We start from the raw sequence: 18429 nt of genomic DNA on the forward strand, positions 1-18429 counted from the left end.
ATCCCGGGTCTCCAGGATCGCGCCCTGGGCCAAAGGCAGGCGCCAAACCGCTGCGCCACCCAGGGATCCCTTTAACCATCTTTTTAAGATAACAAAACATGAGTACTACCAGGAAGCTTAGAAATAATTTGACTTCGCTTTTTCCTGAATGCCTTACATGTAAAGGTTTTGGATTACAAGATGTAGTAACTGTTTCAAAAAACAAAATAGTTACATTTCTGCAATCAAATAATTCCATTAAACTGTGGATAAACAAAGCTAAAAGGCATTCTTAAATTATTAATTAAAATTTTTTTTTTACTAACATGCTACTATGAATTGGGATCCTCCAAAGTACTGATTATTAAACTGTAATGTACACAGGAATCACCTGAAGATTTTGTAAAAGTGAACTCATACAGGGTGGAGCCTGGGATCATGCATTTCTAACAAATGACCAGGTTATGCTGATCCAGTGTCTGGGAGCTACATTCTGAGCACCAAAGCTCAGAGGGTATTGAATGCAATGGTTATCTATTAATCACCATTTCCCAAATTAAGTTCATCACAAAACTCCTTATAATTATTTTTGTGAACAGTAGGGTTCCCTAGAATGCAATCTGGAAAATATCCATAAATCTAATCTCCTGGTTAAAGCAGAACCTAGTAAATCTCTTTTACACCATGTCTGGTGAGGTTGTAAGTTTGGGTCTAATTCTGGTGAACATATTTTAATTTCCAGTTAGTAGAATCTGAATGAATGAGGTGTTCTGTATAGTTAACTAAAGACAGGTCAACAAGAAACATTACAAGGTTAGAGTGAAAATTTTATATTTTATATTTTATATTTTAAGTAGGTATTTTATTTTTTATCAAATAGGAAAGAGTTAAGCTCTGTTGAGGGCTCATTCTTTTCTCTGATGGAAAATAAATAACTAGTATTCCTCAGGGCAGAAACTAAACTCTAACAAGGAGAAAGAAAGGACATGCTCCTACTTTCTCATCTATGTAGGCATTCTGATTGATCCCTGGGGACTTTGCTTCATCTGGGCAACTTTAATTGGCCTCACTTGGAAATTCTTTTCTCTTCACCTGGAAAAGAAGTCAGATCTTAAAAAAAAAAAGAGACAAAAGTTTGTTTTTTTTTTTTTAAAGGAAAAAGGAAATAAAAAGGGAGTGAGAGAGAGAGTGTGGAAAAAAGAAAGGGCAAAGGAGAGGAAGGAAGAGAGATTGAAAGAGAGAAAGTATAGTATGATTGTCATTTTCCTTAGGGAATGTGTACAGCTTCCTGATTCTCCAGAATTAAAGATAAAGGATTATCTTAGGTTCTCTCAGAAAGACTTTTTAAAAAAACAAAACAAAACAAAACATATTAATAAAAGGTGGTAGAAGAGGATTATATATTTGGCCTTGTTAATGATGGGTATTCTCTTCTGTATTTTATGGTTTTAGCATCTACATTAGATATATTTTTTCAAAGAATCCCTCTGCTCTTTACTATTAAGTAGAACACTACTACTACTCTACTATTAAGTAGAGTCTTTGTAAAGACCCTTAGGTTCTAAGCTGAAATCCCTTGGCCTCACTGACTCTTCATTTGTACTTTTAATGCCAAAAGGCAAAAAAAAAAAAAAAAAAAAAAAAAAAAAAAGGAGAGAGAGAGAAATGAGCATTAGAAAGAAGTGATCAAGTAGCCATTCTTAGACTCTGTTGATGAGTTTTTTTGCAGAAGGCAAATAAATGTGATTACTTATGAAAAATCTACTGTCCAAAGCACGGATTCTCATCTCTGGGTGCAGAGTAGAATCACCTGGAAAGTGTTTAAATTCATGATGCTCAGGCCACACATGACTTATTAAATCAGAATCTCTGAGTGCGGACCCCAGGCATCAGTGTTTTTTTAAGCCTTCCTGTCCCAATATTATGCATAATCAAGGAGAACAACTGGGAAAGAGATAATATAATTGTATCAGCTATGTATATAAAACATATAATAATAGTGTTAACCATCATTGTAAGGACTTTACATAAATTATTTTGCTCGATCCCTCAAAAGAAGTTTATAAGATACTTATTATCTTTGTTGTGCCCAAGATCGCGAATCCGAGAAACCACCGAGGAGCCGACACCGATGCAAAAACACGAGGGTTTATTTACAAGCTCGAGCTTGGGTCCAAGTATACCCGACACAGAGGAGCAGGGACTTGGACCCCGAGGTGGGTTTCAGCTTAGTTTTAAGGGCTGGTCTAGGCGACCTCCAGAAGGGGTGGAGGAATTCCTCAAGTTCTGTTTACATTCTGATATGGGGCCTTCAAGGGCATTGAGCTCTGTTCTTATTCTAATAGGGGCTTCCTGCCCTTGGCTTGGGCTCTGTTTTTATTCTAATATGGGGCTTTCTAGGACGTTAAGCTGTAAGCTGTTTTCTTCCTGTAACTGAAGTAAGGTAAAGTTCAGCTCTTATTCACTGGGGCCTGGGATGGCTGTACTTGTGCTAACGCTGAACTTAAAGTGGAATGGCCTTAATTTTCTCAGCCTCCACAATCTTCATTTTAGAAATTACAAACAGAGGCTGAAAAGGGTTAAATCATGTATCTAAGTTTACACACTTAGCCAACAAGGGTAAGAACCCTAGTCTTGTCTCTCGATATGACATAACCTCTCTCCATAGTTCCTTGTGGCCATTAACTTCAAACAATAATCTGGAAGATGATGTAGGATAATCACCTTGATCTCCCTTGGTAGTTCTCTAAGTGTGACACCCCTGTCTTCACATTTCAACTCTCATGACTATTCAAGTCCCTCACAACTCTTCTGAAAACTCAGTTTTTCCTGAAACATGATGTGTTTTATGAAAAGTCTTCAGTTATTACTGTGACATTGATCCATAACCAGAGATTCTATATGGAAAATTAAATTAGCTAAGGTGTCATTTTAATACTTAAATGATGCCAAGTTTGTATGATCTTAATTTTTAAAAATTTTCTATTCATGAGAGACACAGGAAGAGAGACAGAGACATAGGCAGAGAGAGAAGCAGGCTCCCTGCAGGGATGTGGGATTCAATCCCAGAAACCCGGGATCATGCCCTGAGCTAAAGGCAGATGCTCAATCACTGAGCCATCCAGGTGTCCCCCAAGTTTGTATGGTCTTAATGTTAGTTCATCACTGACTATTTTCCTATATTTCTTCTCCCCAACCTTATACATTAAATACTTTCTTTAAACTTTACAGAAAAATAGTGGCTAAAATATAAACTTTGTACATTGTCAAAGACATTTCTTTAGCCTAGTGATGAACTGAAAGGAATTTTAAAAAATTGATATCAAACCACAAAACTTCATCTCTAATTTTAATCGTTTGAAAATGAGCACCAGAGAAGAATATCAGTATTTATCCTGAAGTGTTAGCTTATTTGAAATACCCTGAAATATCCAGTCTCTGTGCAATTTCTGTGATTAAAGAAAAATCATTCTATTTACCAGGGTTTTAAAATGTAAATGGTCTCTTCTAAAAACCCAAGCAATATTAGCAATATTAGCTTTCGGCTATCCCCCCTAGTATCCTCTAGTGTTTTGTTTTGCAGTCAATTTGTTGTTCAAGTTGTTAACTGACTTTGTTATAAAACTCAGAGCAAACCTCTGCCATCCATCTATTTAAAGACTTAAGGAAAAAGGAAGATACTCCAGAAGTGAACACATTTAGCCAGTGATAGCAGCTCCTGTTGTTTAAACTAGTGTTAACATTACCTTAGCCCTAGGGCAGCAGCGGTAGTCAGCATGGCAGCTAATTGCCTGATTTTAGTTTATGCACCTGTTTATTTACAAACTCCATGGCCATGTAGGGATGGTGACTAGAAGTGTGCCAGAAGTGAATTTTCCCTTTTGGCTTCCTCAACTGTTTTTTTCTTTCCTGCTGTTAGCTACTTCATCATCAACCTGGATTCCCAGCCCAACGACTTAGCAGGTATTCACTTAACATTTGGCCCTGGCCTTGATCTGCCTTGGCCAAAGGGTTCAGTTGTGAGAAATAATGGCCAAGACATGTATCAAAGTTGTTTTTAAGCTATCTTAAACAAAACCCCATTTGCTAAGAGTTGAAATACACCTGTGTTGAAAATAGGGATTCTTCACCACTACATTATACACCTTCTGCCATAGGGTTCTGCTGAGCATCCCTGAACCTTTTTCTCTGTGGCTGACTAGTGACTGAAGGAGAGAAAGGTAATGGGATAACCCCATTATCAAGCACGGATGAATAACTGAAACCCTGGTACATTTCCTAAGGAAAAAAGAAAACAAAGTTTCAGAAGGTATAAAAGTCAACCAGTAGATCCACCTGACTGCATTTTCCTAGAGTCCTGGACCCTGGGTGAGAACATCAACGGAAAGGCTTCACAAATGTGTGACACGTGCAGTTGCGCAGGATCCTCACAAGCTTAATGTCCTGCTGCAGCCATCTTGAAATTCTTAATAACTTTTGAGCAAGGGGCCCTACATTTTCACTTTGCACAGGTCCCAAAATCATATAGCTGAGTACAAAGAGCGCTAAACTATCTCTGGAATAATTCACAGATACAGTGTCAGTTCACTCAGGTTTCAACACTGTTAGTCCTTATAAGAGTGAGTGGAACAGATGGCACAGGAGGTAGAAAAATATAAAAACAGAAACAAATACATCCTTGCTACCACTGACCTATCTGATGCCTATGTTCACATTCGGGTTCTGAAGGTCGGATGGTGGTATTATTGGGCACAACACTGCAAATGTGTCAGTCTTGAGGTCATGTCAGTCTAAATTTAGAAACTGAATATCATCGAATTGGGTATCTTTTGCCAAAAGGAGCGATGACCCTCAGGCTTCCCTAGTTTTTTTCCTATTACCCCTAGACCCTTTCAACTTCCCACTGGGGTCCCCCAGAGCCCTCAAACTCTCCCCAGACCCTCCTTCCATTGACCCAATGCTCTGGAGTACTTACAGAACCTCTAGATTCATCCTCTTCCCCCACAGGCTCCCTCAGGCTCTCTAAGGCTCACTCAGGACCCTCCAGGCTCCTGTAGCCTCCTTCATAGCTGCTCAGCTCCCCACTAGCTACCCCAAGTTCCCTGAAGGCTGCAAAATTTCCTCAGTCTTCTCTGGGCCCCAGGAGCCCCAGCCCCTCAGCACCTCCTACTGTTTGGTGCCCCAGGCTCTCTTCCTATATGAAACTCTATAGATTCTCTCCAGGTGAGGTGTCCCAGGTAGGGCAGGGAAGTCCTTCGGCTTATTAACAAGGGAATGACTACTGACAGCTTCCTGTTTCCCCCAAGAGTTGTTGACTGTGGAGGAAGACAGTTAAAAAGAAGGGGTCACCATTTCTTAGGGCTTATTTAGGCTTGGGATATGGAACAAAAAAGGTTAGGGGGCTGTTGAGGAATTATGGGCTTTCAGACGCAATATGGGCTCATTGTTGCCCAGATGGGGTGTGTTTTTTTGAATCCCCAGGAGATCTTTCTCATGGAACAAGGTGTTGAGGAGTTGGGGATGGAAGGGGATCTGGTCAGAAAATCTTCAAGAGACCTATATTTAGACTTTTGATATTTTCTTCCCAAACATTTTGTCAATTATGGGTATGTTAATATGTTTAACACAAACACTTAAATACAGCTTAATTGCTGTGACCCAAATTTGTCATTTCTTCATTTATAAAGATCTGCTGGAAACCTCAAAGTTGGAAACTGCAGAATTTTTTGGCCATTCTCCACATCTGAGGGACTCCATCAGCAAATTCCAGTGCTTAATTACCACTAACTTACCTGTAAGAGCACCAGCTCTCTCCACTCACTCATTTAGTCTTCCTTTCAGCAGAGAAGTCCTGAGAACACATTGTCAGCAACAGTAATAAGGACAAGAAAGGGTGCTGTCATCTTTCCACACATGGCACTGTGGTTGAGACATGCAATTAGATGCTGTATTGAGAATGATGATAAGGGGTGCACAGGGCTTGCTGGGAGCACTTAGGAAGGGCAACCCAGATTTGGGGTATCATGTCTTACCACAAAAGAAAGAGATGCCAACTGAGTCTGAGATCTGAAGTCTGAGAGCTTCCTGGTGGAATAGAGAGGGACAATTACAAGTGAGAGAAAAAGACTATGCATGATTCATAGTCAAGAGAGAGCATCACACTTTCATAAGATGAATTGTTCATTATACCTTGACCTTGGATATTGGTTGGTTGGGAGGTGAGAAAAAATTGGGATAGGGTGTCATATGGCTTTATTTGAGGCCAGTACCAAATGTATTTCTTTTTTCTTTTTTTTTAATTTTTATTTATTTATGATAGTCACACACACACACAAAGAGAGAGAGAGAGAGGCAGAGACACAGGCAGAGGGAGAAGCAGGCTCCATGTACTGGGACCCCGACGTGGGATTCGATCCCGGGTCTCCAGGATCGTGCCCTGGGCCAAAGGCAGGCACTAAACTGCTGCGCCACCCAGGGATCCCCCAAATGTATTTCATTTTAAGCCGGGAAATGAAAATAATCTCAACCCTTCAGCAACCAACTCTGTACTCAGAATCCTAATTGTAAAGATTAACAACCATGAAATAATAAAGTGGGCTATTTTTACCCGATCATTCGTAGAGGCATACTGCATGCCTGCTTGGGGATAGAAACGATGCTAACTGTTGGAGGATCACAATGATGAGCAAAGAAGTCTTGCCTCCCACCCTCATGCTATTGCAATGCAGGTAGCTTCTGGGCCAAGTGACAATGGAGGAAAATTGAAGCCCTCTCAATGTCTTAGTGTTGATTGCCCCAGCTGGCTGTTAGTAGCCAATTTTGCTCCTCTCTATTGGACAGATCAATGGAAACCAGAACTTCTGCCTTAGTTACCGTAGTTCAGAATAAACTGAAGAACAAATGGCATTCCCTGCTGCCTTTTTCAGTCTAAAGAAAAATTTCCAGTGCTGGAGAACAGCTAAATGATTCCTTTTGTGTTTGTGTGATTGTGGACAGCAGTGACCAAAGCTGTGAAATCAAGCCAGAGGGAAAGAGGCAGACTCACCAGTGGACTAACAAAACATTCGCAGTGGGTGCAGATCACATGGCATATTTTCAGCACGAAATGAAATCCTTATATCCCACCCAATAGGGAATTTTATCTAATTCCTGAAGTGTTCAGTCTCTCATTTCTTTTGATCAAACTTTGACAGTTTAACTTTGGTAGAAGGATACTTGCTACCTTCTGTTTTTTTTTTTTCAAAATATACTTCTCCTTGGGTCACTAATTGAAAAGGATCACTGGATAAACAACAACTTTTCTATACTTGTATGGATTTTTACTGTAGTTATAACTATTCATTAAAATACACCAACTTAGGGATCCCTGGATGGCTCAGTGGTTTAGTGCCTGCCTTTGGCCCGGGGCGTGGTCCTGGGGTCTCCAGATCGAGTCCCACATTGGGCTCCCTGCATGGAGCCTGCTTCTCTCTCTGCCTCTCTTTCTCTCTCTCTCTCTGTCTCTCATGAATAAATAAATAAATAATCTTTAAAAGCATAAACTTATCACAAGCTCAACTTATCAATATTTATATAAAAAAATACACCAACTTAAAGAGAGTTCTACTTATTTAATATAGGGAAAATACTTCTAGGGATACACAGTGTAATGATACATGAGGTAATGTCGGAGCCTTGGATTTCAAAGAAATCTTTTCAGACTTTTGAAAAAGAGAAAAACTATTACATGAATATGTAAAGAGACTAGTAACGGAATCATAAATACAAAAGACTTTTGGGATTCCAAGTTTCAAAATTCTATTTTCATTATGATTTCGGTGCTAACCCAAAGCAATCTAGGTATGGATGTACACATGTGCATTTATGTGTATGTGTGTGTTTGTGTTCTGAGTGCAACTCTTTCTCAAATTGTAAATACTAAGCCTTTTCATTCTAAGTGGGACAGTGGAGGAAATTGTCTGACAAGTTGAGGGAGAAATGTATTTCATCTTAAAAAAAAAACAAAACGAAACTCAGAGGTTTCCATCTTTACACTCAGAGTATATAAACCTGGATTTCAAAAACAAATTATCCACAATTTGCTTTGCTTGAGTTACCAGGATATTGAGAGAGGAGAAAAAATTAAACTGGATCTTACTGCTATTTATTAATATTTCAGATACTGGGGGAAAATATTTTGATCCAAATCTTACTGCTATATCTTGATTTTCTAGTGAGTGGACTTAATGTTGCATTGATAAAGTGTTTTAAGTTTTCCACTTACAAAACTACATGTATGCAGCATATTCATCATTATTTTCAAGAAATGATTCTTTTAGTAATAAATAACACAATTATGTTAATAATAACTGGTATTGACTTCTATAAATGAACTACTCATTTTAATTCTAATATATCATCTTAGTTACCCAGAGAACTGAATCTTAGGGTCTGCAAAAATGGAAACATTTTTTGAAAATCCATTCTGAGAATATTTGCAACATGTCATACAGTCCAGATAAGTCAGCTCCTGAAAAGCCGTATATAGAAATACCAGCTCTTTATTAGGTAGGGTCTCCTAATGAAAACTTTCTACCCTTTACTATATTTCTTCAATAAAGACATTTATCAAGAAAGAGTTTTCCAATTGTTTACTACATTAACTAAGATTGACAATATACAAATATACGTTCATATCTGTGTGTGTGTGTGTGTGTGTGTGTATATAGTCTGTTGTGTTTATTTGACATACAGAAAAATAAGTTAAGAATATATTTCATTGAGTTTTGGTCAGTATGTGTATGTGTATTATTGTATTGCTAATTTGTGCCTGGTTACTTTTGCTTAATATAATATTTATTTATTTAAAAGATTTATTTATTTATTATTTATGATAGACACAGAGAGAGAGAGAGAGAGGCAGAGACACAGGAGGGAGAAGCAAGCTCCATGCCGGGAGCCCTATGTGGGACTCAATCTGGGACTCCAGGATCGGGCCCTGGGCCAAAGGCAGGTGCCAAACTGCTGAGCCACCCAGGGATCCCCTTACATAATATTTAAAAAACTGTTCCATATTGCATGGCAGAGAAACATTTTCCCTATTTTCCTGAATAGTTTCCTATTTAATTAATATACAATAATTTATCTATTATATTGATAGTAATTTGGGATGTTTTAAACGTTGATCTTTTATGAATGAGACTCTTATCCCTTTTCTTAACTGTGATCTGAGCAAAGATTCTCATTTTAATGAAGTTTGATCTATCAAAATATTTGCATTGCTATTGTTTACAGAAATCTTTAGTCTCAGCATACACTACAATTATGAAAATATACTTCCACATTTTCTTCTAGAAGCTTTATAGGTTTAGCTTTAATGTTTAGGTTTATAGTTTATAATTTATTTTTCTGCATGGTGTGAAGTAAGATTTAGGATTCTCTCCCTCCCACCTCCCATAGAAGTTGCTTTGGCATCAACTTTTGAAAAAAACTTTTCATTTAAAGTTTTTATTTAATTGCATTGACGTGTCAAAAATCAGTTTACCATATGTATGTGTCAATTTCAGCACATATTAAATTAGGCATCTTTGATTTATTTGTGTAACCTTATGTGAACACCAATCTGTAATAATTGCAGATTCAAATGAGTCCTGAAATCATAAGCCCTTCAGGTTTGTACTATTTCTTCAACATTGTGTCAGATATTCCAGGTTCTTCAGGCCTTTACATAATTGCTGGCATAAACCTGTTCATTGCCAAACAAAACAAAACAACATTTGTATTGGGTTATATTGATTCTGTAAATCAACCTGAGGAGAATCAGTATCTTAATATTTTATCTTCTAACTCATATCCAGGGAGATTCTCAATCCTGTAATCATTTTGTCTATCAGTAATATTTTATAGTTTTCTGTAAAATATTTTCTTGTATATGTTTCATTACATTTATTCTGGTATTTTTGTTTATTTTTTGTTGTTATTTTAAATGGTATTTTGAAATTTTCATTTCCTAATCGTTCCTAATTGTTCGCTGACTCTGTGTATATGTGTGTGTGTGTGTGTGTATGTGTATATTTCATTGACTTGCATTCTGTGCCTATGCCAAATTCACTTATTAGCTCTATTAGTTTCTTTATAAATTCCTGTGGAGTTTTTAAAGTGCATAATCATGTTATTGTCTTTTAACATTATTTATGTTTTCTACGTCTTTTTCTTTCTATTACATTAACCAGAACCACCAGCACAATATTGAATAGAAGTAGTTTGAGAAAACATCTTTTTTTTTTTTTTTTTTTTTTTTTTGAGAAAACATCTTTGTCTTATTCCTGATGTTTTTGAGGAAAAAGATTTGATTTCTCAAAATTAGGTACGATGTATGCTTTAGGATATTTGGAGATGCACTACATTTTAAAGATGTTCTATTTTTTTGTCTACTGAGCATTATTTAGTATGAACTGGTGTTGAATTCGTCAAATGCTTTCTCAGCATCTATTGAAATAATATGGTTTTTCTTCTTTATTCTGTTAATGAGGTGAATTACATGGACAAATTTTCAAATATTAAATTCAACATTATATTCCTTACTTGGTTAGAGTATATTACCTGATGTATGTATCACTAGATTTGATATGTGTCTCTCTCTATATATACTCTCTCTCTATATATATATATACTAATATATGTATATATATATATGTTTTTTAAAGATATATTTATTTATTTTAGAGAGAAAGCACAAAAGCAGGGAGAGGGATTTGATATGTGTCTCTCTCTCTCTATATATATATACTAATATATGTATATATATATATGTTTTTTAAAGATATATATATTTATTTTAGAGAGAAAGCACAAAAGCAGGGAGAGGGACAGAAGGAGAGAGAGAGAATCCTCAAGCAGACTCCTTGCTGAGCACAGGACCTAATGAGGGGCTTGGTCTCAGGACTCTGAGACCATGACCTAAGCTGAAATCAAGAGTCAGACACTGAACCAACAGAGCCACACAGGGGCCCATGTATGTCTATATTTTTAAAGGAATTTTGTATCTATAGTCATAAGTTGATTGGTTTATAGTTTTTCTTTTTTTTTTTAAGATTTTATTTATTTATTCATGAGAGACACACAGGGAGAGAGAGATGCAGAGAGACAGGCAGAGGGAGAAGCAGGCTCCATGCAGGGAGCCCAATGTGGGACTCAATCCCGGGTCTCCAGGATCAGACCCTGGGCCAAAGGTGGCACTAAACCGCCAAGCCACCCAGGCTGCCTGGTTTGTAGTTTTACTTTTAAAAGCTGTTATATTTTATTATAGTACACATAATATTTGTATTGTGTATAATGTATTTACAAACATGTTTATTTATTATATATGATATGATGAATCTCATATATAAATATACATATTTCCTTTAATTTTTATTATTAGGTATGATATCTTTATCAAATCAGGTGGGAAATTTTCACTTTTACTTTATTATTTGAATAAAGTTACAATTAGTATTATGTCTTTCTTAAGTACTTGGTGAATTCACCAGTGTAGTCATCTGGACTAATAGAAAAAAAAAAAAAAAAGAAGAAGAAGAGGAAAATAAGCAACCAGAATGATAGAAAGGACACTAAACAAAGGAACTCAAGAGGTCAGAATGAAGATCCTGGTTGCAGAAATACATAAGCAATCTCAAATCTCAATTCTCTCCCCATTTTAAAATTCTGTGTCTCTTTGCTTGTGGTCTAACGTTCTCAAAGTGTTATCACCCATGTTTAAGTCAAATGGCATCTTTTGGCCAAAGTTTAGGAGGGGGAGGAAAGTGACTGAGATTGGTATACCCAAAAAGAATACTTTGAAAGATGGAAGGCTGTTCCTCCAAAAAGTAAGTGCTGTTACAGAAATGAAAGAGAGAGAAAGCAGTGAATGAACAAAAAGAGTAGAAGTTCATAATATATCAAAATTGCTTGGTTTTCATTACTCTAGGATCTGAAAAGAGGGTTGAAATCCATGTGTTATTAGGAGAGGGGATTCATTTTCTTAAATTTAAGGTATATTACAGTTTTTCCCAAAAACAGTTCTGATGAGAAATAGTTTTTTGTTCCCAAAGAAAGTACACTGGCAATAGCTATACATCTTGAGTAGATGAGTTCCTTTTAACAACATGTATATTTTTAAACCTCAAAGTAACCTACAAGCATTTTAATTGCTAGAGTTGCTGGAGTTAATCCTCCAATCACTTTCTAGCCATTGTTGTAAATAATAATCTTCATTAATGCAATGACACTAAACACTAATCTTCTAATTTGCAGTAAGAAGTACAAGGAAAGCATAAAGATTGTTGCTCAATAGAATTCTAAAAAAGGAAAAAAAATGTCATGCAATTAAAAACCTTATAGCTAAGAGAAACCCACACATTATTTAAGATACTTAATTTTCACAACATGCATGGATGCTAATCTTTAAAAAATCTCATACACTAAATGGAATTTTAACTCTCTTTCTTAGTTCTTTCTCTCTGGGATTGAAAATTAACTTTTCCATCAGGAAATGGAACTTATTCTCTTAATTATTTATTTTCTTAAGCAATTTGGATTGTTCAGCTTTATATGAAATATGAATTAATGGTCCTTGTGTGATGAATTAAAAACCTTAATGATAATGAGAAAGACAGTTGGTGATGGCAACAAAGAGTGTTCTGATGTTTGAATGTAATTGTTTGAAGTTCATACGTTACAGAAGTTACCGACTTTACTAGTTTCCAGTCCAAGATTCAGAAAAAATTCTTTCTAGGTGAAATAAAATGCTTATTGTGAGCAAGCACAGATGAAAAAGATTTGTTCTGTGTCCCGGGATGACGGAATTTGTGAGTAAAAATGGATCTTAGTGATCATTCCAAGTTAAACTTCTCATATCATCAATGAGTAAATAGTTCCTGAAATATAAAATGATTTTTCCGTTTTACCCAGTTAGCTACTAGTTTAAGAACCAAGAACTTAAGATTCTCTCTTCAGTATTCTTTCCCCTTGGGCTTTGTATGGATCATAAATAATAAGAATTACATCTATAAAATGATTTTAACATGGCAGGTAATATGCTAATTGGTTTATCTGCATCTCTAAATTAGTCTTCATAATAACCCTAGGATGTGGGAAAGCCAGGTTGCAGATACGTGTATTCTGTGCCCTCCTCTTCCTCTCAAATGCGATTCCTCTTCTATGGCCCAGTGCCATTCATTTCCCCCTTTTTTCATCCTAGCTGAAATTTATCTTTTTAAAAATTCTGACCTGCTATGAATGACTCTTAACAAATTTTGTTGTCTTTTCATATGATGTTATCATATGAGAATAGCATGCAACTCCATCTTTTTACAGGGAGGGGTCTTCTTCCCACCAGCTAGAGTGTAATCTTCCTTGAGAGTAACAGTGATTGTTTCTGTAACTTATTAATGTTCTGCACAGTGCTTTCCATGCATGTGGTAGGTGACTGACAATTCCTCTTGTGTGACTGGTTTAAAAGGTAGCATTGACAAGAAAGCCAATAAAGTTTTTCTCTAGACACAGAAATTTGTTACCTTTTGTACATTTGCCATGTGGCTCGGCGGGAGATGGTTGATTTCCAAGTTCAACTTCCTTTATTCCCCAGCATCTACTCCGAGGACAAGGAACAGACAACTGGGAAACTGGGGTGGGATGAGGAAGAGGCTTTCTGGTCAATATCAGTGATTATTACCAAAAATTTTTTAAAGTTCCTGTTTAAGGGCACAATTTAAAAAAACACATTGTGGAGAGCTGGGTACTATAGTACAAATCATCGAACATCTATTACCTAGTTCTGCCTCCATGGACTGGGAAATAATCTCTTCTATGTCTAGTTTTAGTCTCAACACTAACTTTTTGTCACCTTGAAGAATTAACTTACCTAACTGGGTCCTAGTTTCCTCTGCTGTCAGATTAAAAATATGAACAAGTGAATCCAGCCCGGTATGGCTCCCTTGAGCCTGTAGCTACCAATGAAAGCAGGCACCACATTGAATGGGAGACCTCAGATCATACTAGGCTTTTAAACCTTTCTCTACACGTTCACACCTGGTCCTACACTGCTTCCAACTTCACTGGCTGGCACCACTGCTGCTTGTTTCTCATTCTGCAGCAAAAAGTTGAGGCATGATCTGTGGTAATTGGCACGGAGTTGAAATTTAACAGGGTGAGTGATTATGGTCCAGAATGTTATCTGAACTTCAGCCAAGAAAGCCAATATTTAAGTAGAATCTATTTGGCATCCACTAACTCTCATTTATTCAAAAAGGGCTTCTCTGAATTGAAGCTTCTTTGAAATATCAACTTTCACATCACCTTGTGACCATCAGCACTTGGTAGGAGTAAGTGTTTTACCATGTCAGCTAATACATCATGAAGCCAATGGCAAGATGAAAATCCACTCACCGGGTAGGAATTCTGTTTTAAGTATAATTAAAACTTCCTTCATTATTACAAAGTATCAGAATACAATGCAAATCTCAATTATTCCTCATGAAGTGACTTGGAGTGTGACAGGACAATACCCCTATTCTATCCCCACTTCCATCTTAACACATTTAAAAAAAAATACTGTCTGTTTGTTTTTTCTTTCTTTCTCTGTGATCTTTAGAGCAAAAATGTTCTGCTTGGACTTTAGTTCTCAAGCTTTAAACTCCTAAGACAGATGAGCAGTTGAACAATAAGACATCTGGTAAGCAAAGATGCTGCTAGCCAGGGAATCACCATGGAAACCACCAAAGACATGGATTATGAAGATGAACAACTGTGAGTTAATTTCTTCTCGGGGTTGTGGCATTTTGGTTCATTGATTCATATGTTGAGGTGTCTTTTAGAGGAAATGCTGTCAGAGACACAGAAGAATCTCTTATGATTCATTATGGAATAAAATTCAGAACAAGTCAGGCTCAAGTTCTTCAAGTAAGAAAAACAAACATTTAAAGTATCCCAAAGAAGCATAAATTCCTGCTAAAATGCAATCATGTATGACTTGGAAATTGAGCTACTAAGTATATCCTAAGAAAAGCATTATTGGGGGACTGCGGTGATTTCTGTCATTTCAGGTGTTAGATCATAGAATTCTTCTGTGTAATGAATCATCAGATGGAGTCCCCCTGTCCAACTCTCCATGCTTATTAAATAGCAATTAATGCTAAATGCAAAGTGTAGGTTAAATCCAGCTATAGTGTATTATATCTATTTTGTATTCAGATTACATAAAATGTAATAAATGGCAATGATTTTAAAGTTTAGAAATACACTACACCTTAAGAAATATAATGAGTCCCTTTTGAAGACTGAAAAGTTGTCAGATAGAATATAATTGATTAGTAAAAAAATGAGTTGGAAAGGACCTTGAAAAATCACCTGATACAGCTGGAAGTCTTTAATTTGCACTCCAGCAGTTAAATATCTAAGCCTTCTAGAACAGATAGATGCCTGTTCCCTACCTGACGTTCTCCAGGGAGGGAGTCTCGACAACTTAATTCAATAACCTTTGCCAGGGTTTTATCACTTTGACAGTCTAGAAGTTCTTCTTTATATTCCACAGAAATCTTTCCTGGAGCCTGTTTTCTATAGGTGGGTTTTTGGTGGACATAAAACGGAAAGTGTTCTGTGTCTTTCTCAGAAACATTGCTCACATAGCCAAGTTGTTGCCTCTTAATAGTATCTTCTCCAGGCTAAATTATAACCATTCTCTTGTGCTTTGAACATACAGGATATATTCCTTGGTCCTTTGGAATTCCTTTTTCCCTGACCATGAATTTTTGAAATAGGAAAAATAGCTTCACTCTATCTTACATGAAGCTCCAGGGAAAAGAATAACAGCTAAATTTGTCCAGTACTTTGCAATATACAATCCATTTCACATGCATTATTTCATTAGATCTACAACATCAACCCTGTTAATTAGGCAGAGAATGAAATCCTCATTTATATTCTCAGGATTATGTAAACCAAGTATTCATGTGGATTAAAGTACTGGTAAATAAACCCAATTGAAAATATTGGGTCCCTGAAGCATTACCAGACACAGAGCTGTCTGCTTTGCTATATTAGTTGAGGTATTTACATGCTATTTCATATACTCATTAGAGACTGAATATGCATTTTATAGTTAACAAAGCTAATTTTATTGTATTCCTGGTATGTATTTTCATAATATTGTATTTATAGTGTATGTTTTTCCTAAGGCCATATACCTGGCAAGCAGAAGGGCTGGGGTTTGAACTTGTGTTTCCACAATTAAGGGGCACAGATTTTCTTGCTTCTAAACAGCTGACTCTTTCTTGGCATTCTTTCTTGGTAGAGATATAAAACATAACAAAATAACAAAGTACTATAATGAATATATTAGATAATGTCTGAATCAATGCTTACCACAAAATGTATTACATAGTAAGTGCTCACTTAACATTAGTTCATAGTATTAATATTATTAGAGCTAAATGCACAGTAAAGGAATAAAGCAATTAGATCACTAAAATCGATGGAAGTGATTACATCTAACTTTAGTCCAATAACACCTAATAAATCCTTTTGTAGGACAATACTTAAAATGCAATTCATATTACTTAGAAGAAACTTCAGATTGACTTAGAAAACTAAAAGCCAAAAAAATGCAACACATGAATTCTCCAGGAACTGAAGAAAGCTTGATATTAGGAATAATCAAGAGTATATCTCTAAGTGTAGTGCTACAGATAAATTAGGTAAATTATTATAGTGGACATTAGATACAAATGTCTACTGCTGTGAAATGTCTAATATTTCAAAATCAGTTCTTTAATATTCTATCCAAGAGAATAATGAATAATTTATTCATCTCTTGACTATGATCATCAGTATGTGATGCTTCTGAAATAGAGACTTCTCATTTTGAACCCTTTTGCTTTTAAAGGTACTCAACCAATATGATAAGAAATTCTTTTCCTTACCATTAAAGAACTGCAACTGCATTGTTTCTTTCTCTAAAGTAGGACAATGACTTCTTTCCTAGTATTAAAAGTATAAGTAGGCTCTTTGTACTTTATCTACTGAGAGCAATAAATCGAGGTTTAAGGCTTAAAGGTTCTGAATTCTAGTTCAGCTTTGCCACTTGGTTGTTCTACCAACACGTTACTTAAATAGTTTCTCAGTCCCCTTGGTGCTATGGACAGAGAGTTTGTGTTCCTCCAAAATTTTAGGTTGAAACCTAATGCCAAATGCGATGGGATTAGGAGGTGGGGCCTTTGGGATGTGCTTAGGTCATTAGGGTGGAGCTTCATGCATAAGATTAGGTCTTTGTAATAGATACTCAGAGAGCTCCTTTTCTCTTTCCTCCATGTGAGGACACAGTGAGAAGCTGCCATCTAGAAGCAAGCTTTTACCAGATTACCAAATCTGCTGATGCCTTGACTTTGAATTTCCCAGCCTCCAGAATTTTGAGAAATAAAATCCTATCATTTATAAGCTACCTAGTCTAAAGCTTTTTTTTTTTTTAATAGCAGCCCAAATGGACTAAAACATTTACCAAACAACAATGCTTCTATTCACAGAATTTTTTGAATCAGATAATGCAAAAGAAAGCACTTTGAAAATAAAGCATGGTCTCCCCCTGCCCTCCAAATAGATGAAGTTTTATAAATAGAAAGCACTTTTTTTTTTTTTTTTTTTTACTGTGGCTTTTATTTTTAAATTTCCTTATAGCTTTTAAAATGTTTATTTATGTTGATTAATCAGGACCATACTTCTTTTCTTTCTTTCCGGTCGTGTATTCCACACCTTCTACCTGCAAAACTCTTACACAATTTTCAAGTTTTAGTCAAGCATTCCCTCCTCTGAGAATCCTTAATTAAGTTTCCAAGACTGAGATGATTATTTCCTCAGTCTGTGATCTCATCTCTGGCCAAATAGTCACCCTGCTAGAGTTCAAATCATACATTTAAATATCTGTTTCTTTTACTCTACTGAATGCATCACATCAATCAAGTCATGTTCCCCTCAAATACACCTAGTGTTACAAGGGCTTATAGTACTAACTACTATACTTACCTTCAGGAACATACATTTGAATTTGAATTTGAATCTCATTCTCACTCTTCCCTGAAATAAGTGCACACCCATATAATCACAAAATTATGCAAATATTATGCAGAAATTCTCCCACTCCCCCACTTACCTAGCTTCCAAGCCTTGTGCTGCTCAAAGATCTCCTGGAAATTCCATCAATCCCTCTCCATGATTTGTCACCAAATTCTCTTATTCCCTAGGCAACAATGAGGCTCATATGGGCTGCCATAGGTAAGGGCACACCTTTTCTGGTCAGATTGTCTTAGACTTGAACCTTAACTCTGACATATGTTTTTGTAAAACCTTGAACAAGTTAACCACCTTGAGTTCCTGTTTCCAGACCTATAAAACTGGCATAAGGACACCAGTGTGTTGAAAGATATGTATATCTTTGCAGTG

The 18429-nt window shown here is 36.3% G+C and overlaps 1 long non-coding RNA gene across 4 annotated transcripts in view; it reads right to left on the bottom strand.

Annotated features, from left to right (window-relative positions):
- The window catches only part of LOC111091430, a 37991-nt gene extending 19807 nt beyond the window's left edge, over window positions 1-18184 (bottom strand). The window contains exons 1-5 of one of the 4 annotated variants that reach the window (XR_005374408.1): window positions 18140-18184; window positions 16182-16276; window positions 6012-6063; window positions 5772-5898; window positions 976-1071 (exon numbers count right to left, since the gene is read on the bottom strand). This is a non-coding gene — a long non-coding RNA (uncharacterized LOC111091430). Of the gene's footprint in view, window positions 1-975; window positions 1090-5771; window positions 5899-6011; window positions 6064-16181; window positions 16281-18139 lie in introns of all 4 variants that reach the window. The other 3 variants (XR_005374409.1, XR_005374410.1, XR_005374411.1) reach the window with 3 other exon arrangements.
- Between the last annotated feature and the right edge of the window lie 245 nt (window positions 18185-18429).

The sequence above is a fragment of the Canis lupus genome, chromosome 20 (assembly GCF_011100685.1).
Source record: "Canis lupus familiaris isolate Mischka breed German Shepherd chromosome 20, alternate assembly UU_Cfam_GSD_1.0, whole genome shotgun sequence".
NCBI classification, from domain to species: Eukaryota; Metazoa; Chordata; class Mammalia; order Carnivora; family Canidae; genus Canis; species Canis lupus.